At 44.0% G+C, this 18,699-nt stretch overlaps 1 protein-coding gene across 3 annotated transcripts in view; it reads left to right on the top strand.

Annotated features, from left to right (window-relative positions):
- The window catches only part of SIL1 (SIL1 nucleotide exchange factor), a 318,024-nt gene that overhangs the window by 28,778 nt on the left and 270,547 nt on the right, over positions 1-18,699 (top strand). The window lies entirely within an intron of this gene.

Below are 18,699 nucleotides of genomic sequence, written 5' to 3'. Positions count from 1 at the left end.
GAAACGAAAGCCGTTCCTGTTTTCCAAACTGGTACCTACATTGGCTGAGAAGATGAGAGGATTTGTTAGTCTGGAGTTGGGAGTGGTAGGTGTACGCTCTGACCTGGGCGTGCACTTTCTTCATCATTCGTGGGAGAGTTTTGGGTTGCCATGATGAGTTTGTGTGTCCCTTCATTCACTCACCAGTCATTTATGTATGCACTGCACTCTATAGGAAAAAATAGAATTCCACTTCTACTAATTATTACCTTTGTGACCTTGTGCTGATTACTTCTCTGTCTTTGCTTCCTCTTCTGAATAAGGGTGTACTGATACCTACCTCCGTTAGTTACGATTAAATGAGATAACGCAAGTCATGTGCCTTGATGGGTCTGGCAGGTGCTTAATGAATGGTGAGGATTAAAATGCCTTCAGAGAACTGAAACCCCCTTAGAGAGAGAAGCCATGGACCCTAGGTGCTGAGAGAGCCCGGCCAAAGGGCACAGGGCAGTGAGATTGGGTTTGACTAGTTATGGAAGGTTTCTTGAAGAAAATGTCAGGCCCCAATCTGTGTCTCTCAATGAGGAAGATGAGTGACTACTTCTGGTAAAGGGAAGCTGATAGGTAGAAGCCTTGACTGTTGTCTCTTCTCCCCTTGTCACAGAAAGGGGTGGAATCATAATCATCATTGCAACATGGTTGGGAGCCCTGGTTCATGAGTCACACAAACCTGAGTTCCCATTCTGCCATTGTCATGTACTTGCTGTGTGACCGTGGGCAGGTCATTTCACCTCCTCTCTGAGCCTTGGTTTTCTCATCTGTAAAGTGGAAATAATATCTGCTCATAGGGTTGGGTGAGGAATAAAGAAAATAATTATGTAAAACACTTAGCACAGTGCCCTTTACATAGTACATATCCAATAAATGATAGATTACAAAAAACACGAACAAGCATTTCCCTTGGGAAATTCAACTGTTCTAAACCCCGTGGCCAGAGAACTTTTTTGAAGAAACAGTTTACATCTTGGAATCAGTTATTAACTTCCCTCAATAAGTTCTTAAGTGGCATATCACTCCACTGCCTCTAAGTATGATGGTATAACTGAGCCAAACTTGTTGCTGTCAAGTCAATTCCGACTCATAGCGACCCTATAGGACAGAATAGAACTGCCCCATAGAGTTTCCAAGAGTGCTTGGTGGATTCGAACTGCCGACCTTTTGGTTAGGAGACATAGCACTTAACCACTACACCGTCAAGGTTTCCATGATGGTATAGTTTACCATCATACTTAGAATAAATCCAAATTCATCACCTTGGTTACAAGGCCTTTCACGATCCGATGCCTGCCTGCCTGCCTGCCTTGGCAGCCTCATTTCCTACGCTCTATTCATTGCTTTCTGTGTTTTGGCCACAGTGACCTTCTTTCTGTTTCTCAGACAGAAGGCATTTGCTCCAGCTGTACCTGCTACCTGAAATACTCTTCCCTCATCTTCACTTGATTGGCTCTTTGCCATTCAGCTACCAGCTCTGCTGTTTACTGAATAGAGAGACTCTTACTTTCCTCTGGAAACCCTGGTGGCATAGTGGTTAAGTGCTATAGCCACTAACCAAAGGGTCGGGAATTTGAATCCACCAGGCACTCCTTGGAAGCTCTGTGGGGCAGTTCTACTCTGTCCTATAGGGTCACTATGAGTTGGAATCGACTTGACGGCACTGGGTTTGGTTTTTTACTTTCCTCTGGTATAAAGTAGCTACTCATGCCACCATAGCATAGCTGTCTGATATTTTGCTTGTTGATTCTCTTTTCCCTCCACCAGAATGTAAGTTCTATGAGCATAGGGACCATGATTGCCATGTTCACAACTCTATTCCCAGTGCCAAGAACAGTGCCTGAAACATAGTAGATGATCAAACAAAATTTGTTGAATGAATGAGCTTGTGAATGAGAATGTGTTCTGTTTTCTTGTTTTGCAGGACTTGGGAACACAGGTGTTCACATTCATACTCTTTTTTTTTTCCTAAATAAATGTAATTAAGGTGATTTTTTTTCTTGTTTATTACTAAGGGTACCCCCTCACTCTAACATCATCATTTAGAACTTTCTGAGGAGAGGCCTTGCTTCATTTTATGTGGCTTTCTTCCTGGAGTTTTGTTTTTAGCAAGGGAGTTTGTGATGGGTGGGCTTTGGGCATTGGTTTTTAGGTTTTCTGTTATAAAGAAGCAAGCTTTAGTACATTGTCTTAGAATAAAACAAACACAAAAGCTCAGCAGGACAAGGCAAATTTGTCCCAACTTGATTTTCCAGTGACACTTTTTGCAATACTACCTAAGTTCTTAGAGAGGGGCATTAGACAAGAATTGACAATGGCCAGATAGAAACAAATTCACATAATGTGAGTGAATTTTGGTGGCGAGGTGAAACATGGAGAGGTTACAGAGGATAGCACTTCTCTTTCTGGCAGTGGCCAGGTTTTTTTTTTTTTTTAATTGTGTGTGCTTTAAGTGAAAGTTTACAAATCAAGTCAGTCTCTCATTCAAAAATTTATATACACCTTGCTATATACTCCTAATTGATCTCCCCCTAATGAGACAACATACCCCTACTCTCCACTCTCGTGTCCATTCGGCCAGCTTCTGTCACCCCCTGCCCTCTCATCTCCCCTCCAGACAGGAGCTGCCCACATACTCTCATGTTCATGTGTCTACTTGATCCAAGAAGCTTACTCTTCACCAGTATCATTTTCTATCCCATAGTCCAGTCTAATCCCTGTCTGAATAGTTGGCTCTGGAAATGGTTCCTGTCTTGGGCTAACAGGCAGTCTTGGGAACCATGACCTCTGGGGTCATTCTAGTCTCAGTCAGACCATTAAGTCTGGTCTTTTCCCTAGAATTTGAGGTCTGCATCCCACTGCTCTCCTGCTCCCTCAGGGGTTCTCTGTTGTGTTCCCTGTCAGGGCAGTCATCAGTTGTAGTGGGGCAGCATCTAGTTTCTTCCTGGTTTCAGGCTGATGTAGTCTGTGGTTTATGTGGCCCTTTCTGTCTCTTGGGCTCATAATTACCTTGTATCTTTTGTGTTCTTCATTCTCCTTTGCTCTAGGTGGATGGAGACCAGTTGATGCATCTTAGATGGCCGCTTGCTAGTATTTAAGATCCCAGATGCCATTCTCCAAAGTGGGATGTAGAATGTTTTCTTAATAGCTTTTATTATGAGCGGCCAGGTTTTTAATGGCAAATGTTGGCAGTATGAGTGAGGCTCTGGATCAGTAGCTGTTCCCCTTTCAGAAGGCCTATAACCTGGGATGCTGTAGGAACTGTAGAGAGCTGTTCAGTGGTGGTGGGCCCACCTGCTGAGGTCTAGGCAATCCTTTTTTTTACTTTTACTAGGGAATCACTTCAAGTTCCTTGGAATAAGGAGGAGGTGGGACTCCAGCCACCTTTGCAAATGTTTGAGCCCTAAATGTTATCAGAGCTCAGGGTCCTGGTCCTAAATCTAAGAGAAGGCAAGGGTGTCTGGAGCAGGCTTAGCAGAGACATGGATTTGTATTTCTAAAAAAGTTCTGTATTTATGGAGAACAGTAGCCCTGCAGGTACTGGTCTCCGCTCATTCCTAGGACTCCATTTCTCCCACCCAAAGCTACCTTCTCCTTTTCCTTTCCTTTACCCGCGTAGTTGGAGCCCTGGTGGCGCAGTGGTTAAGAGCTTAGGCTGCTAACCAAAAGGTTGGCAGTTCAAATCCACCAGTTGCTCCTTGGAAACCCTATGTGAGCAGTTGTGCTCTGTCCTGTAGGTTCTCTATCAGTTGGAACCGACTCAATGGCAACCGGTTTTGGTTACCCACTGTCATGGATTGAATTGTGTCCCCCCAAGATATGTGTATCAGTTTGGCTAGGCCATGACTCCCAGTATTGTGTGATTGTCCACCATTTTGTCATCTGATGTTAGTGAGGTGGAATAGGTGGCAGTTATGTTAATGAGGCAGGACTCAGTCTACAAGGTTGGGTTGTGTCTTAAGTCAATCTCTTTTGAGATATAAAAGAGAGAAGCGAGCAGAGAGACGGGGACCTCATACCTCCAAGAAAGCAGCATGGAGAGCAGAGCTTGTCATTTGGACCCAGGGTTCCTGTGCAGAGAAACTCCTGGTCCAGGGGAAGATTGATAACAAGAACCATCCTCCAGAGATGACAGAGAAAGCCTTCATCTGGAGCTGACACCCTGAATTTGGACTTCTAGCCTACTAGACTGTGAGAGCATAAACTTCTGTTTGTTAAAGCCATCCACTTGTGGTACTTCTGTAACAACAGCACTAGATGACTAAGACACCCGCATAGTTACTTAAACCTGCCTTAGGTATCGTTGACTCTTTACTATTCATAAAGCTCTCAAATGTAGGACACTGGACAGCTTCTTTGTCAGCTTTCTCCTTTGCTTATTTTCCTCTTTTGAAGGACTTAGCCTTATGGCTAACTTAGGGTACTCAGTCACACTTGCTACTACTTTAAAGCTGGTATGTTAACTTGCTATAGTTACTAACCATCCTACACCCCTCTAGGGTAACCTTTAACTTATGTTTAAACTTATTCAGAAGTCCATTTTAGTAAAGAAAAACAAATTTTTTTTTAAATGCAAGAATTTTAGCTTATAATAAGTTAGCAAGACAGGTATTTGAAGGATTTGGGTCCAGAAGGTGGCTTTTTGGTAAAAGAATGAGTTACTCTCAAGCATCTTTCTCTGGGCTCAAAAATCATTATTAAGCATCTTCTCATTTCTTTCAACTCCCCTTTTAAGTCTTTTCTGGGCTAAGTGATGATCCCTATTCCTTTCGTCTTTTCTCACTTAGGCTATTTCCTGGCCCTTGTATTGTTTCTGCAGTGCTTGTTCAAAAGAGTGTTTTCTTTCAGTGTTTTTCACAGCTGTCTTCTGGACCAAGGTTTTGGTAATGTGTGAGGCTCCATCTCTTCCATTCCCAAAGTCTATAACATACCTTTCTGTGCTGGTAAAGATGTGGTTGGGATGGATAAAGTGTACTGTTATACCCTCCCACCACGTTTTGACTACCATTCATGATGTCATTTAAAGGTGGACAGACCAACCAGAGTCCCCAAAACTGGAGATGCCCCTGAACTTCAGCTGTGGTGATGGTCTGAGTTTCTATGATGCCTAATCAGGCTGTTTTTTTTTTAATTTTATTTTTTAGATTGAGAGTGTTTTTGTTTTGTTAGAGAGTAAACACTGGACATCTCTTTTTATTTTAACTTGCATTTTTTTCTTCTTCTTTCCTTAATTTCTAAGTGAGAGCTCCTTCAAAATCAGTTGCCAACCTTGTGTTCACAAGGATTTGGAGGCTCAGGCCTCCCGGCCTTGCTCCCATATTCTTACTTATGTGTCTGATACAATAATAGACCACTATGGAAACAGCTCTCAAATGTCTTTTTTCTCTCTCTCTCTCTTACACACGCGTACGCACACACACGCACACCCAGCAGTATTCTAAGGAATGGGCACTTCTCTAAGAGGAGTCACCCTATTTTATACAGATGCCCTCCATTCCAGAAAAATTCAGGAGATGTTGAAAGAGGTAGAATTAGGATTTTTTTCCCCAAGAGGCCTCAAAGCTCTTAAAATAAACCTTGAAAAATCTGGTGCTCTGAGCCTCAGCTCTGAAAGCAGACAAATTGCAATCCTGATACAGTAATACTCGCCTTCTCTCCTCTGATCTTTTTCCATTTTTCTCTCAATTTATTTTAACATCCCCTTTTATGGTCTTCCCTTTCTAGAAAGTCTATTCAGGCCTTCCTTGCTGGCTCCTGGCAAGAGAGGCAGCAGGGCTTCCGGCCCTAACTTACAGTTTACATTTCTTCTCCATTCCCTCTCCTTGCCGTCCAGGCTCCCCATCTTATAGCATTCTACTGGCCTCTCCCTTATCAGAATGGATGGTGCTGCCTGGAATGATTTGTAGCCTTGGCATTTGGTGTCTTCATGCCATAGTGGTTAAGAGCTATGGCTGCTAACCAAAAGGTCAGGAGTTCGAATCTACCAGGTGCTCCTTGGAAACTCCATAGGGCAGTTCTCCTCTGTCCTGTAGGGTCACTGTGAGTTGGAATCGACTCTACGGCAGTGGGGTTTTTTGGGGGGAGGGGGAGGGGGACTGGCCTAGTGATTTGGGTGGGAGGAAGTAGGGGTGGGGACCTAGGAACCTGTTTTGTACATGTGCTGCTAGTGGAAGAGATGGAGGCTTTTTCTTTTCTTGGTACTTTCTCCTTGCTGCCAGCCCCAGCCCTGGTGAGCCCCATTGCCAGGGGATATGGAGAACTCTACCATAATTAATTCTGGGAATTATCCTATGAAGTTGCAAAATAGCATTTCAGACCAAGATGTCAGAGAGTCTCCCTGCAGTTCCCATGGAACAAGCTGACCTTTCAGTTACATTTTTTCGGGATCTTTGGGGGCCCATTTAAGAGCTAAAGCAATAATTACGATTAAGCAAAGACAACTAATTTGGAGCCAGATATTTTAATGAGAAGCTTAAAAAAGCAGAACCTGCTGATACATAATAAATAGGAGTCTGAGCTTTGTTCTCGTCTCACTTATTCCTTCCCCTTTTGCATTAGTTTTTGTTTTTCTCCCCCAGACACGGGGGCTGTCCATTATTTTATTTCCCTGGTGGTAGGATGAGAATCTTTTTGATGACAGCCTGCTGAGATTCAGGCAGGTGGTTGAAGCAGGGGTGGGCTGTCTACACATACTGCTAAATCCAGGGGTTTGGGTTCATCTTGGGGAGAGGTAAGCTTGCTTTCATTTCTAGATCCTTTTGCATCTTCAAGGTGTCTTTAGGGACTATTTTCCAGATGATTCTCTCTGAGGTAATGAGAAATGGAAGAAATTTTCCAGACAGTTCTAAGAGCAGTTTTGCCAATCTTTTAGAGATCCAATGCAAAAATATGTGGATTTGTCTCCTTAAAGTCTTCTCTAGGTGACAGTGGTAAGGTCCGCCAATTCACCTGGGAGCCAGGTAGTATCATGTGGTAGTTGAGACCTTGGGCTTTGGATCAGACCTGCTTTCTAATTCTGACTCTGCCATTGACTAGCTTTGTGACCTTGGGAAAGTGACAAACTCTCTGAGCCTCAGCTTCCTCATTTGTAATAATGGTCCTTAAATGACATAAGGTTGTTGTAAGCCCAGTGTCTGGTCAGTAAATATTCCCTGTTAGCTGTAATTGTTATTTTGGGGTACTGATGGAAAATAAGATTGAACCTTCTTGGCAAGAGAAATGAAAGTAGAAAGTTGCTAGAAGAACCTTGAAGGAAGATATAGGGTTGAGGGAGAGGAAGGAAAAAAAAAAAAAAACCTACAAAAAAAAAGGGAAGTAGATGAACTCTGGGTACTCTAATGATACGTCTTGTTTACTACATTAGTATGTTCCAGGACTCCCCCTTTGCTAGTCTGCCAAGATAATTGTTCTCCCAGGAACCCCAAGCTGGTTCCCTTGGCTCCTCAGCAGAGATTTAATAGCCACAGTAGCCACAATGCCATCTATTACAAAGACATTATTTTCAAAACCATATTGCTGTGTTTTTGCCACCTGCACTTTGAAGTGTTATAAATAATTAAAGCTGAAGTGTACTTTCAGGATATGTTTGAAAAATGCACTTTGGGAAGCTGTACCTTTGCCCTGACAACGTGTTTATTAGCTTGCATGTTAATTCCAGGGTTGGTTAACCTGAGGTACCTCTGCAGCAGCCTGCTCACGTCAACTCTCATCCCAAAGGCCTCAAGAGAGGGGCTCATCTTGGCTCACTCCTTCTCTCAGTGTTCCCGAGAAGTCATCAAGTGGTGAACAGCAGCCCTTCTCGGGGCAGAGGGGAAACTGAAATATGTGCTGGTCAGGGACTTGTAGGCTGATATTCCTCCCCAAATATGTCTGTGGGAAAGAATAAATTGTGGCTGGATGGAGCAGAGGGCCAGAGGTTAGGAGCCTCTCTGTCTTGAAAAACAGTTAAGTGCAAACAAATACATTAGATGAAAGCCTTTGTTAGACAGTTTCTTTTGCTTTCTCATGAAGATGTTGGACTCAGGGCTCTTTCTCTCCATACCTGATAATTAGTACACTAAGATGTTGATTCAGTCTCTGATAAGTAAGCATTTGCTGTGATGGGGGAAGAAAGAAGAGGCTCATCTGGGGAACCACAGCTGAGGAGCTGTCCAGTGCCAGTTGCTTTAAGCCTTGGCAGGGTCACTTAGAAACAGGGAGACTATATATTGGGGAGACTGTATGCAAGGAAAGAATGAGGTACTGGGTCTAAGAGAACAGGCCTGGAATCACAAGGACCTAGGTTCACAGCTTGACTTTGCCACTACTAGCTGGGCTTATCAGTTTTTTGTGGCCGCTGTAACAAACTACCACAAACCTGGTATCTTAAAACAACAGAAATTTATTTTCTCATGATTCTGGAGGTCTGAAGTCTGAAATGGGTGTCACTGAGCTGAAATCAAGGTTTTGGCAGGGCTGTGCTCCCTCCAGAGGCTCTAGGGAAGAATGTGTTCCTTACCTCTTCAGCTTCTGGTAGCTGCTGGTGTTTATTGGCTTGTGTCCACATCTCTCTAATCCTCAAGGCGAACATCTTCAAACCTTTTTTTTGCCCTGTCTTTGTATTCGCTTCTTCTCTGTGTACCACTCTCTTATAAGGACACTTGTGATTGCATTTAGAGCCTGCAGGAATAATCCAGGCTACTCATTTCAAAACCGTTAATCCCATTTGCAAAGACCCTTTTTCCTTACAAGTAACGTTTACAGGGAGTAGGACCTGATATATTTGGGGGCCATCCTGCTTACCATACTGGGCGATTTTGGGCATGTAATTTTTACCAGTCAGCTTGTCTACAAAATAAAAATGGTAATCATATCTTCTGTGCTGAACTGCCACAATGCTTAAGTGAGATCTTTGCATGTGGAATACTTGGCATGATGCCAGGTGTCTAAGTTATCTAGTACTGCTATAACAGAAATACCGCAAATGGATGGCTCCAACAGAGAGAAGCTTGTTTTCTCACAGTCCAGTAGGCCAAAAGTCCAAATTCAGGGTGTCAGCTCCAGGGGAAGGCTTTCTCTGTCATCTCTGGAGGAAGGTTCTTGTCATCAATCTTCCCCTGGACAAGGAGCTTCTCTGCACAGGAACCCTGGATCCAAAGGATGCAGTCTGCTCTCCACACTGCTTTCTTGGTGGTATGAGGTCCCCAACTCTCTGCTTGCTTCCCTTTCCTTTTATCTCTTGTAAGATAAAAAGTGGTGCAGGTCACACCCCAGGAATATTCCTTTATATTGGATCAGAGATGTGACCTGAGCAAGGGTGTTACATCCCACCCTAATCCTCTTTAACCACAGGCGGAGATTATGATTTGTAACACATAGGAAAATCACAAAATGGAAGACAACCAGAAAATACTGGGAATCATAGCCTAATCAAGTTGACATATTTTTTGGGACCACAGTTCAATCCCTGACATCAGGTATGTAGTTGGTTGGTGCCTAGTGCTTGAAAACCTGTTGCTGTTGAGTCCATTCCAACTCACAGTGACCCTATATCACAGAGTAGAACTGCCACATAGGGTTTCCAAGGAGCGCCTCGTGGATTTGAACTGCTGACCTTGTGGTTCACAGCCATAACTCTTAACCACTGCACTACCACGGTTTGCCTAGTACTTAGCAAGTATTATTATTTATATACATATGTTACTCCTTGGAAACTCTTTGGGGCAGTTCTACTCTGTCCTATAGGGTCGCTATGAGTCGGAATCGACTCGATGGCACTGGGTTTTTTTCTGAATACATATATTGTTGTTAGCTGCTGTGGAGTCGGCCCCCTACTTATGGTGACCACATGTGTTACAGAGTAGGACTGCTCCATAGAGTTTTTTTTTAACTGTAACCTTTATGGAAACAGTTCACCAGGCCTTTCTTCCGTGGAACTGCTGGGTGAGTTTGAACCACCAGCCTTTAGGTTAGCAGCTGATTGCAAACTGCTTGCTCTACTCAGGTTCGCTGCACGTATTATACATTACTGCCCTGGTGGCACAATGGTTAAGCACTTGGCTGCTAACCAAAAAGTCTATGGTTTGAACCCAGCCAGTGGCTCCACGGGAGAAAAGACCTGGTGATCTGTTCCCATAAATATTATAGCCTAGGAAGTCCTGTGGGGCTGTTCTACTCTGTCATATAGGGTCACTATGAGACAGCATTTATTCAACAGCACATAACAATAACAATGTTACTGTTTAGCCATCTTCTGAAGGGAGAGGAATAGTTCTTAAGAAATTATTTGACACTTCCTCTTACCATCCCCCTTCATCTGTGGCCCCCTTAGTTAGCCCTGGGATCTCTGACCATTAGCTTTCATGGTCAGCAGATGTCCCTAAGGCAACCCTCTTACCCAGTCCCCATTTTTCCTTTCTCTGTGCCTGGGCTGGTCTCTGGGAATAGGCTTCACCCTTCAGAGGGTATAACCTGGCTTGTGCCTGTTTGTGCCCATACACTTAGGAAGATGCTTGGACTCTGGAATTATTCCCAGTTACCATTCAAGACAGTTTGCTATGTTGCTGCTTTCCTGTAGATAATTGTGGCTCCATAATGGAGGATATTATTTTTACAGTGGTATTTAGTATCTGCTAGCTATTTTTTTTTTTTTTTTTTAGCTATTAGCCAAAAGGCAAGTGTCCCCAGTGAGGTACTGTAAATACATTTTATCTGTTCTGTTACCTGCTGTTTCATGAACACATCCCTGAAGCATTTTAATCTTGTTTTTCATACTTGTCTTCAAGTGAGGAATTGCTCTGATTTGCAACTTTGGGGGATAATTACTATGTTCATTAATTTTTGTTCTTCCCCTCCACTTATTACTGGTTCCTTGAGAATAAATTTCCCCTAAATCTACACTAACAGGAGACAAGTCACTTGATTAAAAAGAGTGTTTTACAACACTGATTTCTGTGGTTCCCTTGGTATGGCATTGGGAGGGCTGTGTCAACGTCTCCTTAGGGGTGAAGGTATCCCTGGTCTAGATTGAGATGAATAAGAGACTTTTGAGGGGCTTCTGACCCTTACGATATTTTTTGCACTGGGGTATTCCTGGGCAAGGGACAGGAGAGGCTCACATGGTTTCTTTCCTATCTATGATTCAATCATAGACATTAATCAAGCATGTGTTATGTGTGGGACATTGTGTGCAGCATTTTGGGGGGGTATGGTTCTATGGTTCTTGGCTCACAGGGGTGCTTGGAATGTGTTGGTTAAATGAATGTGTGGCTGGATAGAAGGGGCTTAGCATTCAGAGAGGCTGAAGGGCAGGCCACTGGGTCAGTGCCTGTGGGCTAGCAGATGAGGGGCTCTATAGCTTCTCTCAAAATTTAACAGAATTAGGAGCATTCTCTTGAGGGTCATGATGCCATAGCACTTGGATCTGTAAAAGGAAGCAGTAGTGGAGGGCTGGGCTGATGATAATTAATTTTTTCCTGAAATTTTGGCCTCATGAGCCCCCTCTTCTTTTTACTGTAGACAGGAACTGTTACGTATGTTCTGTGTAAATATTAATGTTTTATGATTGTAAAGTGATCATCCAAGAGAGAAAAATAGTGGTTTGGACAAGTTGGCTCAGGATAGGGCAGAGTTAGGGATGTGTGTGAGATGCCAGGGAAAAGAAGGTGATAAGGCAGAAGCCAGAAAGGTTTTGAATTAATTTAGAATGGGAGTCCAGCTTAGATAAGTCTAATTTGGGCTACATACCCAGGGGAAGAGCACAGGAGGAATTTCTGTCTGTGAGAATGGGGTGGGACAGAGAACAATTAGCCTGATATACTGGGGGAAAGGAGAGATGTGAAAGAATGGCTTAATTCTGAGGTACCTTTCTTACATGTGCCACCATTATGATATTTGTCACACCATGTGGCAGTTATTTGTTATATGCTTTTTTCTTCTCCTAGAAGTCAGGAGGGGACTTGATCAGCTTTGCATCTCGCTTATTTTACACCGTGTTCGTCACATAGCAGGTGCCGTACAGATGACTGATGAACATGCTTGAGGCTAATGCCTGACCAAGCCATCCAGAAGGGTCTAGTTTCCATAAGGACTGTGAAATATAAGGGATTGGGGGATGTGTGAATAATAACTGGCTTGTGGGGGGGAGGGTTGTGAATCAAGATAGAACTGAGAAGCAAACAGTCTCTAAATCATCCCTCAAGGATTTACTAATTGTCTTTTCTGTGTCAGGCATCAGACTGTATGGGAAGAATGGATGTGGCCTGTGTCCTTAGGATTCTTAAGGTCTCACGGGGAGAAGGACAAACTATATACGAAGGTGTTATGAGTGCTGTGAGCAGGGAAGAACAGGGTGCTGTGGCAGCTTGTAATCTGGTCAACTGGAAAGTGTTGGGAAAGGCCTCCTAGAGGAAGTATCTTTTAAGCTGAAATCTTTAGAATATATAGAAATTTGCCTACTCACACTAGATAAAGAGATGGGGAAACAGCATTCTAAGCAGAGGGAATGACATGTGCAGAGGCCTAGAGGTGTGAGGCAGGATGTCTTAGAGCATTGGCGGGGAGGGGCGGAGGGGAAGTTCCATAAGGCCAACTGTAGACAGGGAGAAGAAGGAGATGAAGCTGGGGACATAGGTAGGGGTTGGATGGTGGAGAGCCTGGATAGGAAAAGCCTGTTTTATCTTGGTGGCCTGGAAAACCTTTGAGTGATTTCTTGCAGAGGACGATAGGACCAAATTCGTGTTCTGGCTGTAGAATAGTCCCTTTAACACTTAATCAAGGGGGTGTACTTGTAATTTGCTGATCTTTTACCCCAAGATCCTTTGACGCTGCTGCAAAATCTGCCCACTTGCTCTAAATCACTGTCTGAGTGTGGGAGCCTGAAGCATGGTGGAGAGCACAGCCTACCACAGGCCTGAGTCGCTGGTGTTTGATCTCAGACCCAGAGCCCAAGGCTGTGTTGCTGAGCCTGAGGTGTTCAGGACTTCAGCTCCTGCCTCTTCTGCAACTCTTCCCGCTCTCACCTCACAGCCCCTTTGGAGCAGCTTAAAGTTACCTGCCTCTGCTTTGTGCTCTCTACAAGTTGAACATTCTTATGACAATGTCAAATCAGTGGGAAAATTTTTGAAAAGTAGAATCGAGAAATAAAGACCTCTTTGCCTTTTCTCCTTGCAAGGGAATTTGAAAAATATAGAAATTCTATGTTAAATATCCTCGGGGTTTCCTTTCCTTCCCATTTGAAAATTTTTTCCATTAACCAAAAATCCGACAGAGATGCTTGTGGGAAGATAATTCGTTTTGGCTGGAGCTTAAGCTCCACATTGTGAGCTTTTTAATTTTCTTTCGTTGGTGGTGGGTTGGGACCCAACTGTGCAGTTGCTAGAGCTCATCACAGTCCTGTTGCCGGGCAGGTTATCTCTGTGAATCTGTATATTTTCCCCTTGTACCTACCTAATGAAAGCCAAATTAAATGAATTTTTGATCAAGTAGATGAATGACGGGTTTTTCCTTAGAAAAGAAACCACAAGGTCCCCAAAATACTAGATACAATAAAAAGTGAAGTTTTTATTTGCATGTGTGCTTGTTAGGCCTGGCTTTAATGTCGGGAAAACAGGAGGTGTTGTTAAAGTGGTTATTTGGAAAGATGCCATGTCAGGGAGATGAAAGCAGTGCTTCTCCTTTACTCTTCTTCTTGTTCAGAGTTTGTGCGTTCCTTTGTATTCCCAGCACTTGGCACAGGTATATAGTACATGGTAGGTGCTTGGAGACATCTGAGTGAATGAAGGGATGATTTCAAGCAGGGCTTTCTTTCTCTCCCGTTGCCTTCTTCCTCCAACACTTCAGCCTGCTGCTTTTCACTTGTTAATCCATTTTTTGTTCATTCAGCAAACACTCCTCCTGGGCTGGTGAGGGCCAGAGGTGGGAAATGAGGTGAAGAAAAGTTTTCTTTGAGTTGAGCCTGGGAAGCATGGCTAGATCTTTCCTTCTTCCTCAGTACCTGTGATGTCCTTCACTTTGGGAAACAGGTTTTCAAGCTACTATCAACACCAACATCGTTCTCCTGAAAATTGCTGCCTTCTTCCTGCCTTGGTGGAAGGAAATGGTTCTACCAAATGGTTTTCCTTATAGGAAAGGAAGGTGGTAGAGGAATGGAATGGGAGAAGACTGTCAGCTCAGTAGCCATGCCTGTGGTATTTCTCCTTGTGTTGTGAGGGATGGGACTGTGGGGAGCTGAGCTTCCCTTGCCTGGGATTTAATTGCCATAGTCATAGGTCTGGCTTTGGCCTGTGGGCTCCTAAGGCGTTGGCAACGCCAGAGGACTCTCTTAAAGCACCAAGCTGTCCTCCCAACCCACATTCCTGTTTGCCACTGCAATTGAATGGGCTCCCTGAGTGCCCCTCTCCATCTGAGGAGGAAAGTGACTTTTATTGAGAGCTTCTTTGAGAAAAAAAAAAAAAGAAAGAAAAAAAAAATTTTTTTTTTTTCCTCAAAGGGACTCAGGAGACTGGATATTCTAGAAACCTGGGCTGAGCAAATAAGAGATTCAGTAAGCTGTATGCTTTCTGCTTCCTCCTTGTGCTGCTCTGCTTGGGTTTGGCCTTATTCAGAGCATGCTTGGGTTCCCCTCACCTTAGAGCTGGGGGTGGGTATAACGTTTTGGGCCTGTGAGCAGAATTGAGAGGGGGAAGGGAGATATTTAGTAAATAAAATTGATAGTCCTTGAAGATGGATGGATACGGGAGAGGGAGGTGTTGAGAGCTCTTGGGTTTCTGGCTTGTGCAGTAGATGGGCAGCTCTAGAAGGAGGTTCGGGGTTGTGGAAGGAAGAGCATGAGCTCAACTTTGGACTGTTTAGTGGGAAACATAGGAGAGGGGAGCAGAGCAGGCATATCCTCCAGGAGAGGTGGCACAAAGACTGTGCCTAAAATTTCAAGCTGCTTTCTTATTCAAGTATCCACTAGAGTTTTAGGCCACTGTGACTGAGTAATACAGTCCAACTCCAGATTCAGTTTACTGGCTTCTTTTATTAATAAATGTTGAGAATTGGCAAGAGTTAACAAATCCCTGAACTTCAAGGCAAAGGAATGAGTTCAAAAGCAGAGTTTACCAACAGTGGAGACCCTCCTATCCACGTAGCAGGCTTACCATGGGCTTCCTTCTCCTCTCCCTTTCCCCACCCCCTACATCGTGGAAAAACGTGGAGCAGTTCTGAAAAGGAGATTCCAGAGGTTTGCTGAGACAGTGCAGTTTGCTGTGTTTAGAACCCATCTGGCCCATCTGGCCAAGCAGGTTCTCTGTAAGCCCTTTGCTCCAACCTTGTGGAAATAAGTGCAATTCCTAGTTTCATGCCTTTAGACCTTCAAAGGAACCCTGGTGGCAGAGTGGTTAAGAGTTCAGCTGCTAACCAAAAGGTTGCCAGTTTGAATCTACCAGCTGCTCCTTGGAAACCCTATACGGCACTCGTATTCTGTTGTGTAGGGTTGCTGTGAGTCGGAATCCACTTGATAGCAAGAGGTTTTAGACCCTTCAAAAAATATTCTTGCCTCTGCCTGGGATGCCTTTTTCATTGTCTTTGTTTGGCTAACTCCTTTTCCTCTTTTAATCTTTAAAAGCTCACCTCTTCCAGGAAGTTTTCCATGACCCCCATCTCCTGCCTCAAAAACCTCTGAGCCATCCCTATCAAGGCTCTTAAAACCCAGCACTTAAACAATAATTGCTTGTCTGTCTCCATTGCCCCTCTGGAAGCTCCTGAAGGATAGGACTCCTATTTGCTTAATCTTTGTATCCCCAGCAGCTGGCACATGCCTTGGATGCACCAGGTCTCAATAAATATGTGTTGAAGGATGAATAATCTGCTGATGGATGTGTTGGGGGTGGCAGCAACTGGATGTTTATTCCCTAGTAGGCAGTAAGGGCTTCTTTATCTTCTGATAGTGCACAAAAAATGGGAGTGCTAGCAAATTCTTTTCAGAAATATTTTTCTGGATTGGCATGGCTGTTAACTGCTCATCTGGGGTTGAAATGGCTTTGGCTAGGTGTGGAGCCGCAGGTAGTGAGCAGCGTGAGCATAGTGCTCTTCTGTTTTTCTGGATGCTCTCCATGTTTTTGTGAGCTACAACCCAAACATCTGGCTTTGAAGCCAGGGCTTGTGCCTAGTTGTTTATGGGAGTGGTTGCCTTGCCTGATGAGAGTCAGTAATACTAACCAAGCTTCCTGTACACAGTGTTTTCTGCTGGCATTACCAGGGGCTGCAATAGCTGTTCTAAGGAGAACTGCCACAAGAGGAATCCCTGAGCAGTGAGAGACGGGGTGGAGTAATTGCAAAATTGTCTCCTACTTTGTGGGGAGGGCAGGCCCTTTAGGCAAAAGACAATAGGGAGAATAAGGGGGGGGGAGGTGCTGAGTGGCAAAGACGAGAAGTAACGCTAACCGAGAGGTGAGGAGATGGTTCTGTAAGGAAACTAGAAAGAACTGGGGCCCCTGCTCTAACAGTGAGGCAAGCGAGGGCATCTCTCGTACCCTTGATGCTCTTAAAATGATGTTGTCTTACTCATGACCCAGTAGAATTGGGTTCAGAGCCTCTGCTGCCCAAATGTAGGCTCCAAATACTTAATGATCCTTGGCTGAATGTGCTGTGCTCTGTCTGGAGGCAGTTAGTGAGACAGACTGTTTCCAGGATATATTTACCTGGGCAGGTAGCTGGCATGTCATCCCCCTTCACTGGTGTGGTGAGGCGGCTAGCAGGCACGCGGTCCGCATGGAGCCTACTGTGGCAGGAGAGATTTCCTGGGACTCTGTTGGTATTCCCATCACAAGCTCACTCACTGGAACCCAGAGCCCCTTTGCAGGTTCCAGAATGGCTGGGCTGTACCCCTGTCAGTTGCAGGCTGATGACTCCTGGCAGGCTGGGATTTGGTTGGTGGCATCTTGCAAGGCCCCCTGACCCTACCTGCTGTCATGAATACTGTTTTGTTCCCCTTGTGCATGCCTGAATGTTTCATGATCTACCACTTTTAAGGAGAACAGATACCAGATGGGGAAAGTATCTCTCTTGGGTTTCTGTGTGCTTTTTTTTTTTAAATGCACTTTAAAAAATAAATCGTTGCCCGGTTTGGCAATTTTTCATGCTCAGAATGTGTTTATTTGCCATGTTCTTGCTGCCCTATGGAGACCAGCAGAGCTGTGAAGAGAAACTACCTCATTAGGAGACTCTAGTAGAAAACTAGGGCTCTCCTGGGACCTCCTCAGTGTTACGGTCCCTTCGACTTCTACAGCCTGCCAAGTCCAGGGCCTAGGAATGGCCCCCTATGGGGAAGTGTGTTCTGTGCCACTGTCCAAGGATCTTAAGAAATTTAATTAAGCAACTAATAGACTAGGGTGTGTTTAAGCTAAAGTGTGATTTTGTTGACATTAAACACAGTTAGTTAAATATCAGTTAATTAGAGCTTTTAATATTGCTTCTTGAACTCAAGGTTGGTTACTGTAGTTGACATAGGTACTTGACAAGCTTAAGTTCAGTGTGGAGGCATGGGACACAGTTGAACATGGACTCAGAGGAGGAGGGAAAGAGCGAACACATAATTTACAGCTGCTGAAATAGTTCAGCTGTTTCCCTTGCTGATTGCTCTCTCCTCGGACTGCTGATGCAGTGAATTGTTAATGGGGTGGGCTCTTGCTGTGCCAATCAGGGTTGGGATGAGGCCATTTTGATTGTTGAGAGTAAACTCTCGGATTGGGAGGAACGCTTTAAGTTTGAAACTAATGCCACATCCCCCCTCAAACCCAGCACAGGATCTAAGTTTTGAGGTATGTTGTGATATGAGGGCTACATCCTGTTGGATGATGGCAGGCACCTAAGTGCTGAGTGTTGTTGATTCGGTAATGAGGGAAAGTGGAAGATAAGCGTCTAGGGGTAGAATTCAGATTACAGAGCTGCAAACACTGAGTTGCCTGCAGAGCAGATGTGTATGGAGCGGTTGCAAGCCTGTGGAAGATGTTCCTGCCTGAAAAGAGCTACTTTGCATGGGTGCCAGAGTGAACATAACTATTCTGAATTAAGGTGCTCATTTGCTCACCGGTTCATCTCTCTACTCATTCATTCACTTAACTTGTTCATCAGTCATACTTTTATTGTCTACTGTGTGTTGGGGAGTCCCTGGGTGGTGTAAATGGTTAAGCACTTGACTGCTAAACAAAAAGGTTCACTCAGAGGCAACTTGGAAGAAAGGCATGGCGATCTACTTCTGAAAGATCAGCCATTGAAAACCCTATGCAGCGTAGTTCTACTCTGACACATGTGGGGTTGCCATAAGTCAGAATGGACTTCATGCCAACCCTTTTTTTTTTTTAATTGTGTGTTGGACCCTGTACCAGAAGTCATCCTTGCTCTCAAGGATTTTATATATACTATGCAGAAAAAAAAAAAAATGGCTCTCATGATAGAGACCACACAGAGAATTATGAGTATACATAGAGGAGCAACAGAATATAGCATATTAAATCCAGCAGGATATAGAAATAATAATATGACCAAGTTCGGCTTATTCCAGGAATGTGAGGGTGGTTTTACATTAGAGAACATACGCATATAATTCGCCACATTAATAAGTTAAAGGAAAAACTGTATGATCATCTTAGTAGATGTGGAAAACATACTTGTTAAAATTTAGCACCTGTTTATGATAACTGGTTTAAA

The sequence above is a fragment of the Elephas maximus genome, chromosome 2 (assembly GCF_024166365.1).
Source record: "Elephas maximus indicus isolate mEleMax1 chromosome 2, mEleMax1 primary haplotype, whole genome shotgun sequence".
Classification (NCBI taxonomy): Eukaryota; Metazoa; Chordata; class Mammalia; order Proboscidea; family Elephantidae; genus Elephas; species Elephas maximus.
Note: the sequence above shows the minus strand (reverse complement) of the source record. Positions and strands in the feature narration are given on the sequence as shown.